The following is a 12,144-nucleotide window of genomic DNA, read 5'->3' on the forward strand; positions in this document are numbered from 1 at the left end:
CACTAACTTGTAACTGCTTATTCGTTATGAGTTAATTATATGTAAACAGCCCCGGGTTACCCATTAAAAAATACATTATCTTCAGAATTAAAGGAATTCTGTCGCCATTTTGATCATTATGGCAAAATGATATGAGGCATGGTTGTTAGAGATGTACCTTTCAAATGAGCCGCGTTTAACGAAAAAAGGGCTTAATTAATTCATGTGACACATTTGAGCGGCGCTCTGGGAAAACGGCTCTAAATGCATGTGACACATTGAGAGGCGCTCTGTGCAAAACGGGGCTTAATGCATGTCACACATTTTAGCGGCGCTTTTGGAAACGGGTCTTAATGCATGTGACACATTGAGAGGCGTATGGGAAAACCGGGCTTAATGCATGTCACACATTTAAGCGGCGCTCTTGGAAAACGGGTCTAAATGCATGTGACACATTGAGAGGTGCTCTGGGAAAACCGGGCTCAATGCATGTCACACATTTGAGCGGCGCTCTTGTAAAACGGGTCTAAATGCATGTGACACATTGAGAGGCCCTCTCGGAAACCGGGCTAAATGCATGTGACACATTGAAAGGCGCTCTGTGCAAACGGGGCTTAATTCAGGTCACACATCTGAGCGGCGCTCTATGAAAACGGGTCTAAATGCATGTGACACATTGAGAGGCGCTCTTGGAAAACGGGATTATATGCACGCCACACATTGAGAGGCGCGCTGGGAAAACCGGGCTCAATGCATGTCACACATTTGAGCAGGGCTCTTGAAAAACGGGTTTAAATGCATGTCACACATTGAGAGGCGCTCAGGGAAAACCGGGCTCAATGCATGTCACATATTTGAGCGGCGCTCTGGGAAAACGGGTCCCAATGCATGTGACACATTGAGAGGCGCTCTGGGAAAACCGGGCTCAATGCATGTCACACATTTAAGCGGCGCTCTTGGAAAACGGGTCTAAATGCATGTGGCACATTGAGAGACGCTCAGGGAAAACCGGGCTCAATGCATGTCACATATTTGGGCGGCGCTCTGGGAAAACGGGTCTCAATGCATGTGACACATTGAGAGGCGCTCTGGGAAAACCGGGCTCAATGCATGTCACACATTTAAGCGGCGCTCTTGGAAAACGGGTCTAAATGCATGTGGCACATTGAGAGACGCTCAGGGAAAACCGGGCTCAATGCATGTCACATATTTGAGCGGCGCTCTGGGAAAACGGGTCTCAATGCATGTGACACATTGAGAGGCGCTCTGGGAAAACGGGTCTCAATTCATGTTACACACCTGAGCCGCGCTCTTGGAAAACGTGGTCTAAATGCATGTGACACATTGAGAGACGCTCTGTAAAAACGCGGCTTAATAAAGTTGGGTAATGTGTCGTCAAAGACTAGCCTGGCTACTCATGGACGACACTTTTCACCCCAAGTTAGTATCTTCTTAGCGAAAATCCGCTTGTGAAAGTCTCGTCCCTTATGAGCATGTTCTGACTGCATAGGCTTATCTGGGACGCTAATTAACGACGCACCATCATACCCTTGACCGGTTTGGCCGTTTGGGGGGGGGGGGAATTAAGGAGGACAAACAGAAAACCTCCTCCAGGCAGGTATGGTGTGTGCTGCTGAGAGTAATTCATCCATGGGAATGGATGTCCACTCTTTAACATAGTCCATCCAGCTTTTCTCCTGACGACTTCGACGTCGACCTCCCTCTAGCGTGCACTTAAGAACCGTCTTGCACAGAGGGTAATGCCTGGTCACTTTACCAAACCAAGCCAACTTTCGTCGTTTGACGGTCGCATTTAGGGGCTCTTGTGGGCCAACAAGTGTAGTAGGATGGAGACTACGAGGGACTTGTAGAGCCTGTACTTGGTTTAGAAGCTGATGGAACTGCTTGTCCACAACCTGCTCAGTCTGGCCATCGCCGCGGTCGCCATGGCAATTCGTATTCGGACCTCAGCGGTACTGGTACAATCCTTGGACAGGGTTGAGCCCAAGTACTTGAAGCTGGTCACTTCTTCTAGCATCTCGCCGTTCATGAATATTTCTGCACTGCTCTTGGTCCTGCTGTTCTCCATGATCTTCGACGTCTCCGTGCTGACCTCCATCACGTATGTTCCTGCAATTTCATACAGTCTATTTGTGAGATCTTGAATTTAACTTCTGGTGCCACCACTGAGGTCAATGTCATCTGCGAATCTCAAATTGGAGATGTGGAAATGTAACCGCTCAGGAGAAATATGGACAATTAACCAGATTTCACCCATCATATTGCGTGACTGGTCTCATCTGAGACTTGTCTCAAGATGGACAGTCGACTTCCGGGAGTCAGAGTTCATGTTTTCCGGTTTTTCAAAAAACTGGAATCGCGGTTGCGTGGTAAGAAATGTGTGTCTGAGTAGATGCGGCGCGTGCGTTAGTTACATCTATTTGACGAATCCGTTTGTCCATTTTGTTCATAGTGCGGTCTCCACGTTGAAGAAGTGCTCTTCACTCACTTGTGAATATTCGACTAGTATAAGTAATACGCTTTGTGCTTTACAACGGATCGATACCGAGCGGTATTTCCGAGTGTTTCTTGTACACTCATGATAGATCTTATAAGCCCTGCTCAATGAAAATGTGGCTTAATGCATATGCGAAAAGTGTCTTTCAATATAAGCTCGTGCAGACTGGGACGACACTTTCCGCTTTAACTAGATTTTTGCCAATAAGAGCGACAAATTTAGCGACATTAAAATGCATTAAGCCTGGCTTAATTTCGCAAAACTTGGCTCTATATATCGCAAAATACTCATTTTTGTGCCTTTGCATTTGCTTTTAACGATTTATCAGTACGTGAATTTTGGAATATGTACTTCGTATGTTGTATATGTGAATATTTTTTTTATGTTTTACATATAAATGTACCTATGCTTGAATATGTAACACACAGCACATACGTTTTTTCGATGGACTTATTTTAGTAACGTTTCAAATAAAAACTGAAATATATTTATTAAAAATAAACAAAACTGAATTGATAAACAAACTTACTCTTCTTCTTTTCTAAATTACATTATTAAATATGCAATATTTAGAGATATTAACATGAACACAGTATCGCGTGTTGATCTTTGATTTATCATATAGAGACAGCCTCATCATGTGTGTTTGTGTGTGTGTGTGTGTGTGTGTGTGTGTGTGTGTGTGTGTGTGTGTGTGTGTGTGTGTGTGTGTGTGTGTGTGTGTGTGTGTGTGTGTGTGTGTGTGTGCGTGTGTGTGTGCGTGCGTGCGTGCGTGCGTGCGTGCGTGCGTGCGTGCGTGTGTGTGTGTGTGTGTGTGTGTGTACGTGCGTGCGTGCGTGCGTGCGTGCGTGCGTGTGTGTGTATTTCGATGTTTACGAGGTCCCTCCGCGCCTGAGATACACAAGAAGGCTTTTCTATCAAATGCACAAAAACATAAAAAATATAGTTGTAGCAAGAGCCCATGCAGAAAAGTGTGTCTTTAAATAAATGCTTTGTTTTTGACGAAGCCGCTCGTCTAAGTTATAATACCATGAAAACATTCTTCACAATGGCGACTTATGTAAAAGACCGAGCCAGTCCGATAGAGATGGCTCGATTTTTCTTATCGGCATACTTCGCTGATTATCATTGATAATGGTATAGGAAGCTAAGCTATAAATAGGACAGCATATTCTGGGGAAAAGATTTAATAATAGTTTGAAAACGTTAATTTTAAATCAGTTGTATTCAATCTATTATATGTTTATAGGTCAATGCAAAAACTATGCATTTTCTGTATTGTATTTGACATCTGTCATGATTCAGTAAATAAATTGCGAATTAAAACGCGTATAATTAACTTTCAACGCGATCATGAGTGTAAAGAAAACGAATTATTTCGAACCTGCCATTTGTAAACGCTGTAGCGACTATGGTATATAAACAGCATAATAGCCGGTTGACGTTTGTGAAACTCGCTCTTATGCGTGCTTTCTCATTTTGCATATTTAATAAATTTTTCAAACAGAAATTACAGAGCCACATCAGTGCACATACTATGTTTGATAATTCATTCGTTATTTGGGTATTGTTTGCTGTTTTAAACACATATTAGGTCATATCGCGGAGATTTAGTTAACCTTACAATGTTTTCATGGGCGAACTCACGTATTCAAGTGACCATACCAACTTTCGGAATTCATCATGAAATTATTGCCGTACTTAACGAACAAACATGCCTTAGCTTATTGAAATAGAGGAAAAAAACAATAATCAAAAGAGAAATATTATAGGTTCATGCACATCGGCATGTGAAATATCGTCCGTACACGTAGCATCATTAACTTAGGAAAGGAAAGAGCATGGCGTAATTAAAGAGCATGTCAAGTTTTGAATTTATATGCTGAAACGTAATGTTATAACCCACAAACGTTTTACTATAACAGAACGTTTTTTAAGATAAGTGGTACAGAAACTACACGTCGAATATCTTTTTAAAGATATTTCTTGTTATATTTCTTCGAGAATGTAACCCGCCTCCAAGTTTCGCTGAATGGATCAAGTTCCCCACGGATACTACTTCCCCGTACCCCCATTTTTTTCGTACCCTACAATTTTCGTACCCAATTTCTTTTCGTACCCAAATTTTTCTCGTACCCAATTTTTTTTCGTACCCAATTTTTTTCCCACCCAATTTTTTTTCGTAACCAAATCTTTGTTCGTACCCAATTTTTTGGGGGCATAATTTTTGTACCCAAAACTTTCGTACCCATTTTTTTCCTACCCAAAATGTTCGTACCTACATACACAATTGTGGTGATGTAGATAAACTTAAATATATGCTATTATATCAATCCTCTTCAAAATTATCGTCACGCCAGTACTGTCAGTACTTTGATATAGAGATGGCATTGCACAACGCCCAGCAACTACGTAGTATACTGCAACTTTTAATAAGGAAATTACCTCCCTTATTATAGCCCCTTCAACGAAGTTAGTAGTTATACTAGTAATGCATGGAATGATAGAGAGTGAACAATTTTAATAAACATTTTTTATTAAATTATTAAGAATAAATATTTCACTCATATTTAAGGAAAATGTACTCATTATTTTATACGGTAAGTAACATTTAGCTACTTACTTCCCTTAATAAAAGCAGGTAAGAAAACAGCAAATAATTCAAATTCGTCAAAACATATAATAAATAACATGACATTTCAAATGTTACTGTCAACTTACAAAAGTAATAGTGAAAAAAGGGATATAGCAGTAAGTTGTAATTTTTTTAGTACACAAATCTATATTTTAAAACTGCAAGTACAACACCATCGCGTGGGCCCCAAAATGTTCACTGCGCCACCCGGTTCTTAATCCGGCACTGATCGCTACCATCGTAATCTCTATTACCATCACCTCCATCGTAATCTCTACCATCAGCGCCACCATCTGTATCTGTGTCATAATCGCTACCGTCTTCATCTCTACCATCATCGCTACCGTCCAGAGCTCCAGATAAGGGCCGCACAGGCGTAAATACGCCTTTTTCATGAAGATTTACGCATTTATTTTTATAAACTGGACGTAAAATAACGGCATTAATATCCATTTAACGCATTTACGAAAACAATCTGGCCGTACCGATACGTCTGCGTCAGCACGGCGTGATTTATTTTATTGGTCCCTAAACTAACAACGCTTTTCGTTAATTTAAATTACCGAAAAGTTGTAGACTGGGTTCATATATTTTTGTCTATTCTGTCGCGTGATTTCCTGTAACTTGTAAATCTGTCGAAAACAATATGTCTGCGCGCAATGGAATGCCGGCTTAACCGACAGCGGTTCAAAACAACACTTTGTTGTCATATAATGGCTACATACGGTGTCGTCTAACCATCCTGACATTAAATATGTAAACCCAGAAACAGACATTGTCGCCCCGATATTAAACGATTTAATTGCATCGGTGGCTTAAAACGTTAGAAAACATGATGAGAAACGAATGAGAAAGTGAAATAAGTGTTCATTTACTTAGCTTACTAGTTGGCTTGTGTTTTCTTGTCAAGAAAAATGAAGAAATAGTATTAGTCATTAGTTGTAATGTGTAGTTGTATTTGCATCATAATTCAGAATGGAAAACCTAATACAGTAACTGTTTAAGAAGCTACATATATTTATTATAATTGCTGCAAATGTTTCTGTAAAGTCAGTTATACACCATTCAATATCCAAGAACACGGGTAGTACAGTACTTCCTGTATTTTTGGATATGGTAGTACAGGTACTAATTGAGTTTAAGCGTTACTCCTTTTCTTTCTGCCAGTGGCAGTACCGTTACTAATTTCACAAATCTTTATCTGGAGCTCTGTACCGTCTTCATTTTTATCATCCTCGATATCGGCGCCATCTCCATCATCACCGCTATTATCTTCATCTCTATCATCATTGCTTCCATCTTAATCTCTAGCATCATCGCTACCATGTTCATCTCTTTTATCCTCGATATCGGCGCCATCTCCATCATCACTGCGATCATCTTCATCCCTATCATCATCATTTATGTATTCATCTATATAATCATCGCTACCATCTTCATCTCTATCAGCATCGCTACAGTTTTCATCTCTGTTATCCTCGCTACCGGCGTCATCTCTATCATCACCGCCATCATCTTCATCCCAATCATAATCGCTAATATTTTCATCTCTATCATCATCGCTGCCATCTTCAACTCTATCATTATCGCGATCATCTTCATCTCATCATCTTCGCCTGTGGTCCCATCTGGGCCGCCAACAATCTTCCTCGAGGTGTCACAGTTCTGGGAGAGTCTCTCCAGCTGCCCCCATGTTTGGCCCATCTGCTAAGCATCTGCCTCCAGGTCACGGCGCCAGGTGTTTATTGGCCCCCCTCTCTTCCTCTGCCCTTGGGGGTTCCATGTGAGAGAATTCATTGCCGTATTGGATGCAGGCTTGCGAAGGGTGTGGCCTTTCCACAGCAAACGCCTCTGAATGATGTATTCTTCAACTGACTGCTGCTTTGTTCGTCCCGATAATTCTTCATTGGATATCTTTTCTTGCCAGCGGATCTTGAAGATCTTCTTGAGGCAGATGTTGATGAAGACCTGTATTTTTTTTATGGTGGCGACAGTGGTTCTCCGGTTCTTTGCTGCATAGAGGAGTAGTGGCTTCACGAGGGTATTGAAGAGCCTAATCTTGGTGGTGATGCCAATTTCGCTAGATCCCCAGATGTTCTTCAGCTGATGGAAGGCTCTCGTGCTTTACCGATGCGGGTTCTGACATCTGTTTCCGTTCATCCCTGGTTGTCAAGGATGCTGCCGAGATAGGTGAAGCTGTCCACCTCCTACAGTGCCTCGCATTGGACTGTGATGGGTGTGTTGTTGGGTGTGTTGGTGCTTAACACCTTGCTCTTCTCTCTGTTGATGGTGAGGCACAGTCTTGCTGAGATTTTCGCTACCATGTTTGTCTTTCCTGCATCTGCTGTTGGGTGTGGGGGAGAAGAGCCAGATCATCGGCAAAGTCGAAGTCTTCCAACTGTTTTCAGAGTGTCCACTGAATTCCATTCTGCTTCTGCTCCGTCGATGTCTTCATTACCCAGTCTATGGCCAGCAGGAACAGGGCAGGTGATAGTAAGCAGCCTTGCCTAACACCGGTTCTCAATTCAAAGGCATCCGTGGCTGTCTGCCATGAACGATTCTGCAGGTCTATCCGTCATAAGACTTCCTGATGATGTTGTTGATCTTTCCTGGCACTCCGTAGTGTCTCAGAAGTCTGCCAAGGGATTCCCGGTCAACGCTGTCGAACGCCTTTTCATAGTCAATGAAATTGGCATAGAACGGCGAATTCTACTCCAGGGATTGTCCCAGAATGATGCGCAGGGTTGCCATCTGATCCGTGCACGATTTCTCCTTTCGAAAGCCTGCTTGTTGGTCACGCAGATGCGGTCTACTGCGTCTTTCATTCGGTTAAGCAGGATGCGATTAAACACCTTTCCTGGGATGGACAACATTGCGATTCATCGGTAGTTGTAGCAGGAACTGAGGTCGCCTTTCTTGGAAAGCTGGATGAGGTAACCCTCTTTCCACTCTGTTAAAATTTCTTCTTCTTCACATATCTTGCTGAGGAGCGGGTGTATTAGCTCCACACTGGTCTCCACGTTAGCCTTAAGCGCTTCTGCGGGTATGCTGTCAGGTCCTGCAGAATTGCCGTTCTTTAATTGCTTGATTGCGCTGCTGATCTTTTCCTTTTTGGGAGGGCAGCACTTGATTGGCAGATCGCTTGTAGCTTCCGGAATCAGCGTTAGGTTCGCAGGAGCCGGCCTGTTGAGTAGCTCCTGGAAGTGCTCAATCCATCTCTTCTTTTGCCCTTCGTCATCTGTTATTATTCCTCCATTTTTGTCCATTACTGGCCTCTCTGGCTTTTCAAACTTGCATGGTAATCTCTTGGTGATGAAGTACATGTTTGTAGTTCTTTTTACACTTGCCTTCTTTTCTCCTATTTCCGCAACTTTCTGAAGCGTCTATGCTGATATCCACTCCTTATGGGTGTAAGACTTGCAGCCCAGTACTGCTGGGCATGTTGAAGTCACTGCTTCTTTAACGATCTGCCAATTCTGCTCTATAGTCTCTTCTTCAAGCAGCCTTTAGGGCCTGAAAACTTGTTGGAGAGAGTGACCTTACAATCTTCTTGCTTCCAGGTGTCTTTCAGTGTGGCATTGTTGTAACGTTGGCGTTGGCGTTGGCGCCCCCTCCCCCCTGTCCAAGTCTTCTTCAGCTTTAGTTTCAATCGGGCGACAAATGAATGATTGTCCGAAGCAACATTTGCTCCTCGTTTGACACGTACATCCTGAAGAGAGCGACGAAACTTCATTACGATGCACAGGTGGTCATTTTGGTTCTCCGTTGACATGTCTGGTGACACCCAAGTTGCCTTGTATTCTTCTGCGATGGAAAACACTTCCTCCCATGACCATGTTACGTGTGGCGCGCAGATCGGCGAATCTCTCCCCGTTGTCGTTCATCTCGCCTAACCCTTGCTTCACCAAGATCTCGTCATATCATAGGTTGTCTGTGCCGATCTTAGTGATGAAGTCACTCATTGGAATGATGATGTTTTTCTTTGATCTGGCTTGTATGATGGTTGACAGTCTATTGCTGTCCTTCTCATCCTCTTTTCTGTCGTTCGTCGCCGCGTATAACTGAATAGTGTCCACGTTGATCCTCTTATTCTTTGTAAAGAAAGAGACCTTCATGATCCGTGGTCAGTGCGCCTCACACCCGATGAGCGCTCTCTGTGCCGACTTGGAAATTATCAGGGCAACTCCCAAGATGTGTGCAGCATCCTCCTCCTCGTGCCCCGAGAACAGTTACTCACCGGAAGCCAGTCGCTTCTGTCTTAAGCCAGTCCATCTTGGTAAGGTTGAACTTCCTCATCTCTGCGACCACTTGTGCTGTCTTCCCGGACTCGTACATGGTTTGGACATTCTATGTACCGATGGTAATTGTGTTCCTGGTGGAGATGATGGTCTTTGGCCAGATGGCTTCCAGTTGACACTGGCTTTCACCGTCTGGCGTCATACGTCCTCCAGCTGGAGGTCCACTTTCTCCCAGGTCTGTGATGTCTGTTGTTATCCTGTTTGGCGTTTATGTAGCAATAAGGTTTCAACAGGGTTGGGAAGCTAGCCCGACGCCCAACATTCCTCCTTTTTTCTCTGCGGGCTTGGGACCGTCCTTGGCTGCGTTATCTTCATCTCTATCATCATCGAAAGCTCGTATTTTTTAGAGGTAATCCTATTTAGGCGGAAAGAGTCGTCCCTAATTAGCTCGTGCGGACTGCATGGGCTTATCTGGGACGCAAATTTACGCACAGTATTAGTATTTCAATCAGTCGCATTTTGTGTTCGAATAGTGGGTCCACGTTTTTATTTGCTGAAAAAATCAAATGGTCAATCTCCATTTGACTTGTTTCCACGAATTTTGACGAAGTTTACCGCTCTCGTTTGCCTATAAAAAGTATCAGTAAACATAACCATCATTCGCATACCACAAGGGGGTCAATGTGGGTGCTTTTTATGTGCGTTTGAAACGGTTACAAATTGTTGCATTTGTTACATATTCAACCTGATACTATCGGCGTATGTGACTGTGTTTGATGGTCACCATATCGGAGATGTGCGGTGTCCTTCCTCCGGCTTCCCCACACAGCACAAGACCAACTACACCTACATTGAATGCCTTCCATTACAACAAACATAATAGCTGGAAATTGTTGCTATAACTGAAAAATAGTCCCACAGGCTCAAGAGGACATCGTAAACTGCGAAAAACACACACATAATCGGAATTTCTTCTGACAAATAACACAAAAACACATAATTATGTTACACCACATAATACATAACACAATAATCTCCGTGCAGAGTTGTCGTTCCATGCACTAATGTACAATCTCTGCCATCACAGGAATTTTTTAACCAAATTTGATAGGATTTTAATTGTTTGTTTAGGTATTATATTATGAAAAGTAGTATCATTTTCTTTTTTATTTAAAGAAAATAGTTTATGCGTTTAGTTTCATAATAAAATATGTTACTTAAATAAAAAAACAGTTACAATAACAACGGTAAATTTTTTTTAACTTGTGGCTAGGCTATCATCACGTGGTTGGTTATGAGGGCGGGGATTTGATTCTGCCATGCTGGTTCCAGTCAAATCTCTGTGCGGAGGTTGATAACACAAAAGTAGTTTAGATTCTACGGCAGCATGGTGGGACATTCGAAATATTTTATCAACGTGCTCAGATAAGAATTATAGTAAATAGAACGGTACATTCTTCATATGCATTAGAACCCCTATTTGTTGGTTTTGGCAGCTAAACGACGAAAAAAATATAAACTTTACTAATAAGCCAGTAATTTTAACACGCGTATTTCGAAAGAAGTCATTAACGTATATATGATTCTGATATTAATGTTAATATGAAAGTGGCCAATCGGCGTTGCATGAGTTGTGATTATTAGTGTTGTGTTTCCTTTAAAGGAAATAAGACGATCTGGATTACATTGCTCGAAAAACAGACATTTCATTGCCGCTGCAATTTCCCCAAAATCATTACCGGTATACATGATCCGAACAATAGCAACGTCAGCAGCAAGTTATTCAATGGGAACAGAGTGCGTTCAAGCTAAATAATTCGGTTGATATAGGATATGAATATGCTGTAAAAGTTGATAACCAATTAAGGTTTCTCGATCGTACCGGAAGACCGTTCATCGCGAGGAGTTGCGCTTTAATAAATGTGCCTCGTTCTGGGAAAACAAAGCATAATGCGTGTGCGTAAAGTGTCATCCCAAAGTTGCATGTGCAATCCGCACACGATAATTAGGAACGACATTTTCGGCTTGTATGGGCTTTTACGTTTAAAGGAAGTCCAGTCTTAACGAAAAATCCAGTTTAAGCGGAAAGTGTCGTCCCAGATTAGCCTGAGCACACTGCACAGACTGATCTGGGACCACAATTTCCGCAAAAGCATGAAGCCCAGATATCGCAGAACGAGACTCAAGCTGACGCTGTAATTTACTGACTTATTTTACTGGCATGTGTCTTTTTACGCATAACGTAAGGTCAAACGTTTATATAGTGTCTATAAACGACATTTGAACGGCGTGATCTCTGTTTACGGTACATTAGGTAATAATGTCAACATATTTAAAATGGCGCCACCGTACCTCCAACTGGCCCTCTCTATGAATCGTTTTATTTGAGTACAATCAAGTGATTATAATTACACTTGAAACCACATTGTGATTTATAGTTGCAACACCCTTGACGCATAGCTATTGAACAAGTCTTCCTTTCCATAACAAAACAAAATGAAAATGGTTTCAAAGTTGACAATAATGTTATTTTATTTAATATTAAGTGCACATTGTGATTTTTAATTTGTTTATAAAACTCTTGACGTATGGTTATTGAATAAGTTGGGCTTTTCATCTCAAGATTAAATATCAAATCCATTCAAAATAAAATCATTTATATCAATATTTAAATACTTTTACATTGTACTTAAATTAACACTAAACTCTTGACGTTATCATGCCGACCGTACCCACATGCGTCAGATTTGCTTTATTTCTCCCTTCGATTCGCT

Source organism: Dreissena polymorpha, chromosome 16, assembly GCF_020536995.1.
Source record: "Dreissena polymorpha isolate Duluth1 chromosome 16, UMN_Dpol_1.0, whole genome shotgun sequence".
NCBI lineage: Eukaryota > Metazoa > Mollusca > Bivalvia > Myida > Dreissenidae > Dreissena > Dreissena polymorpha.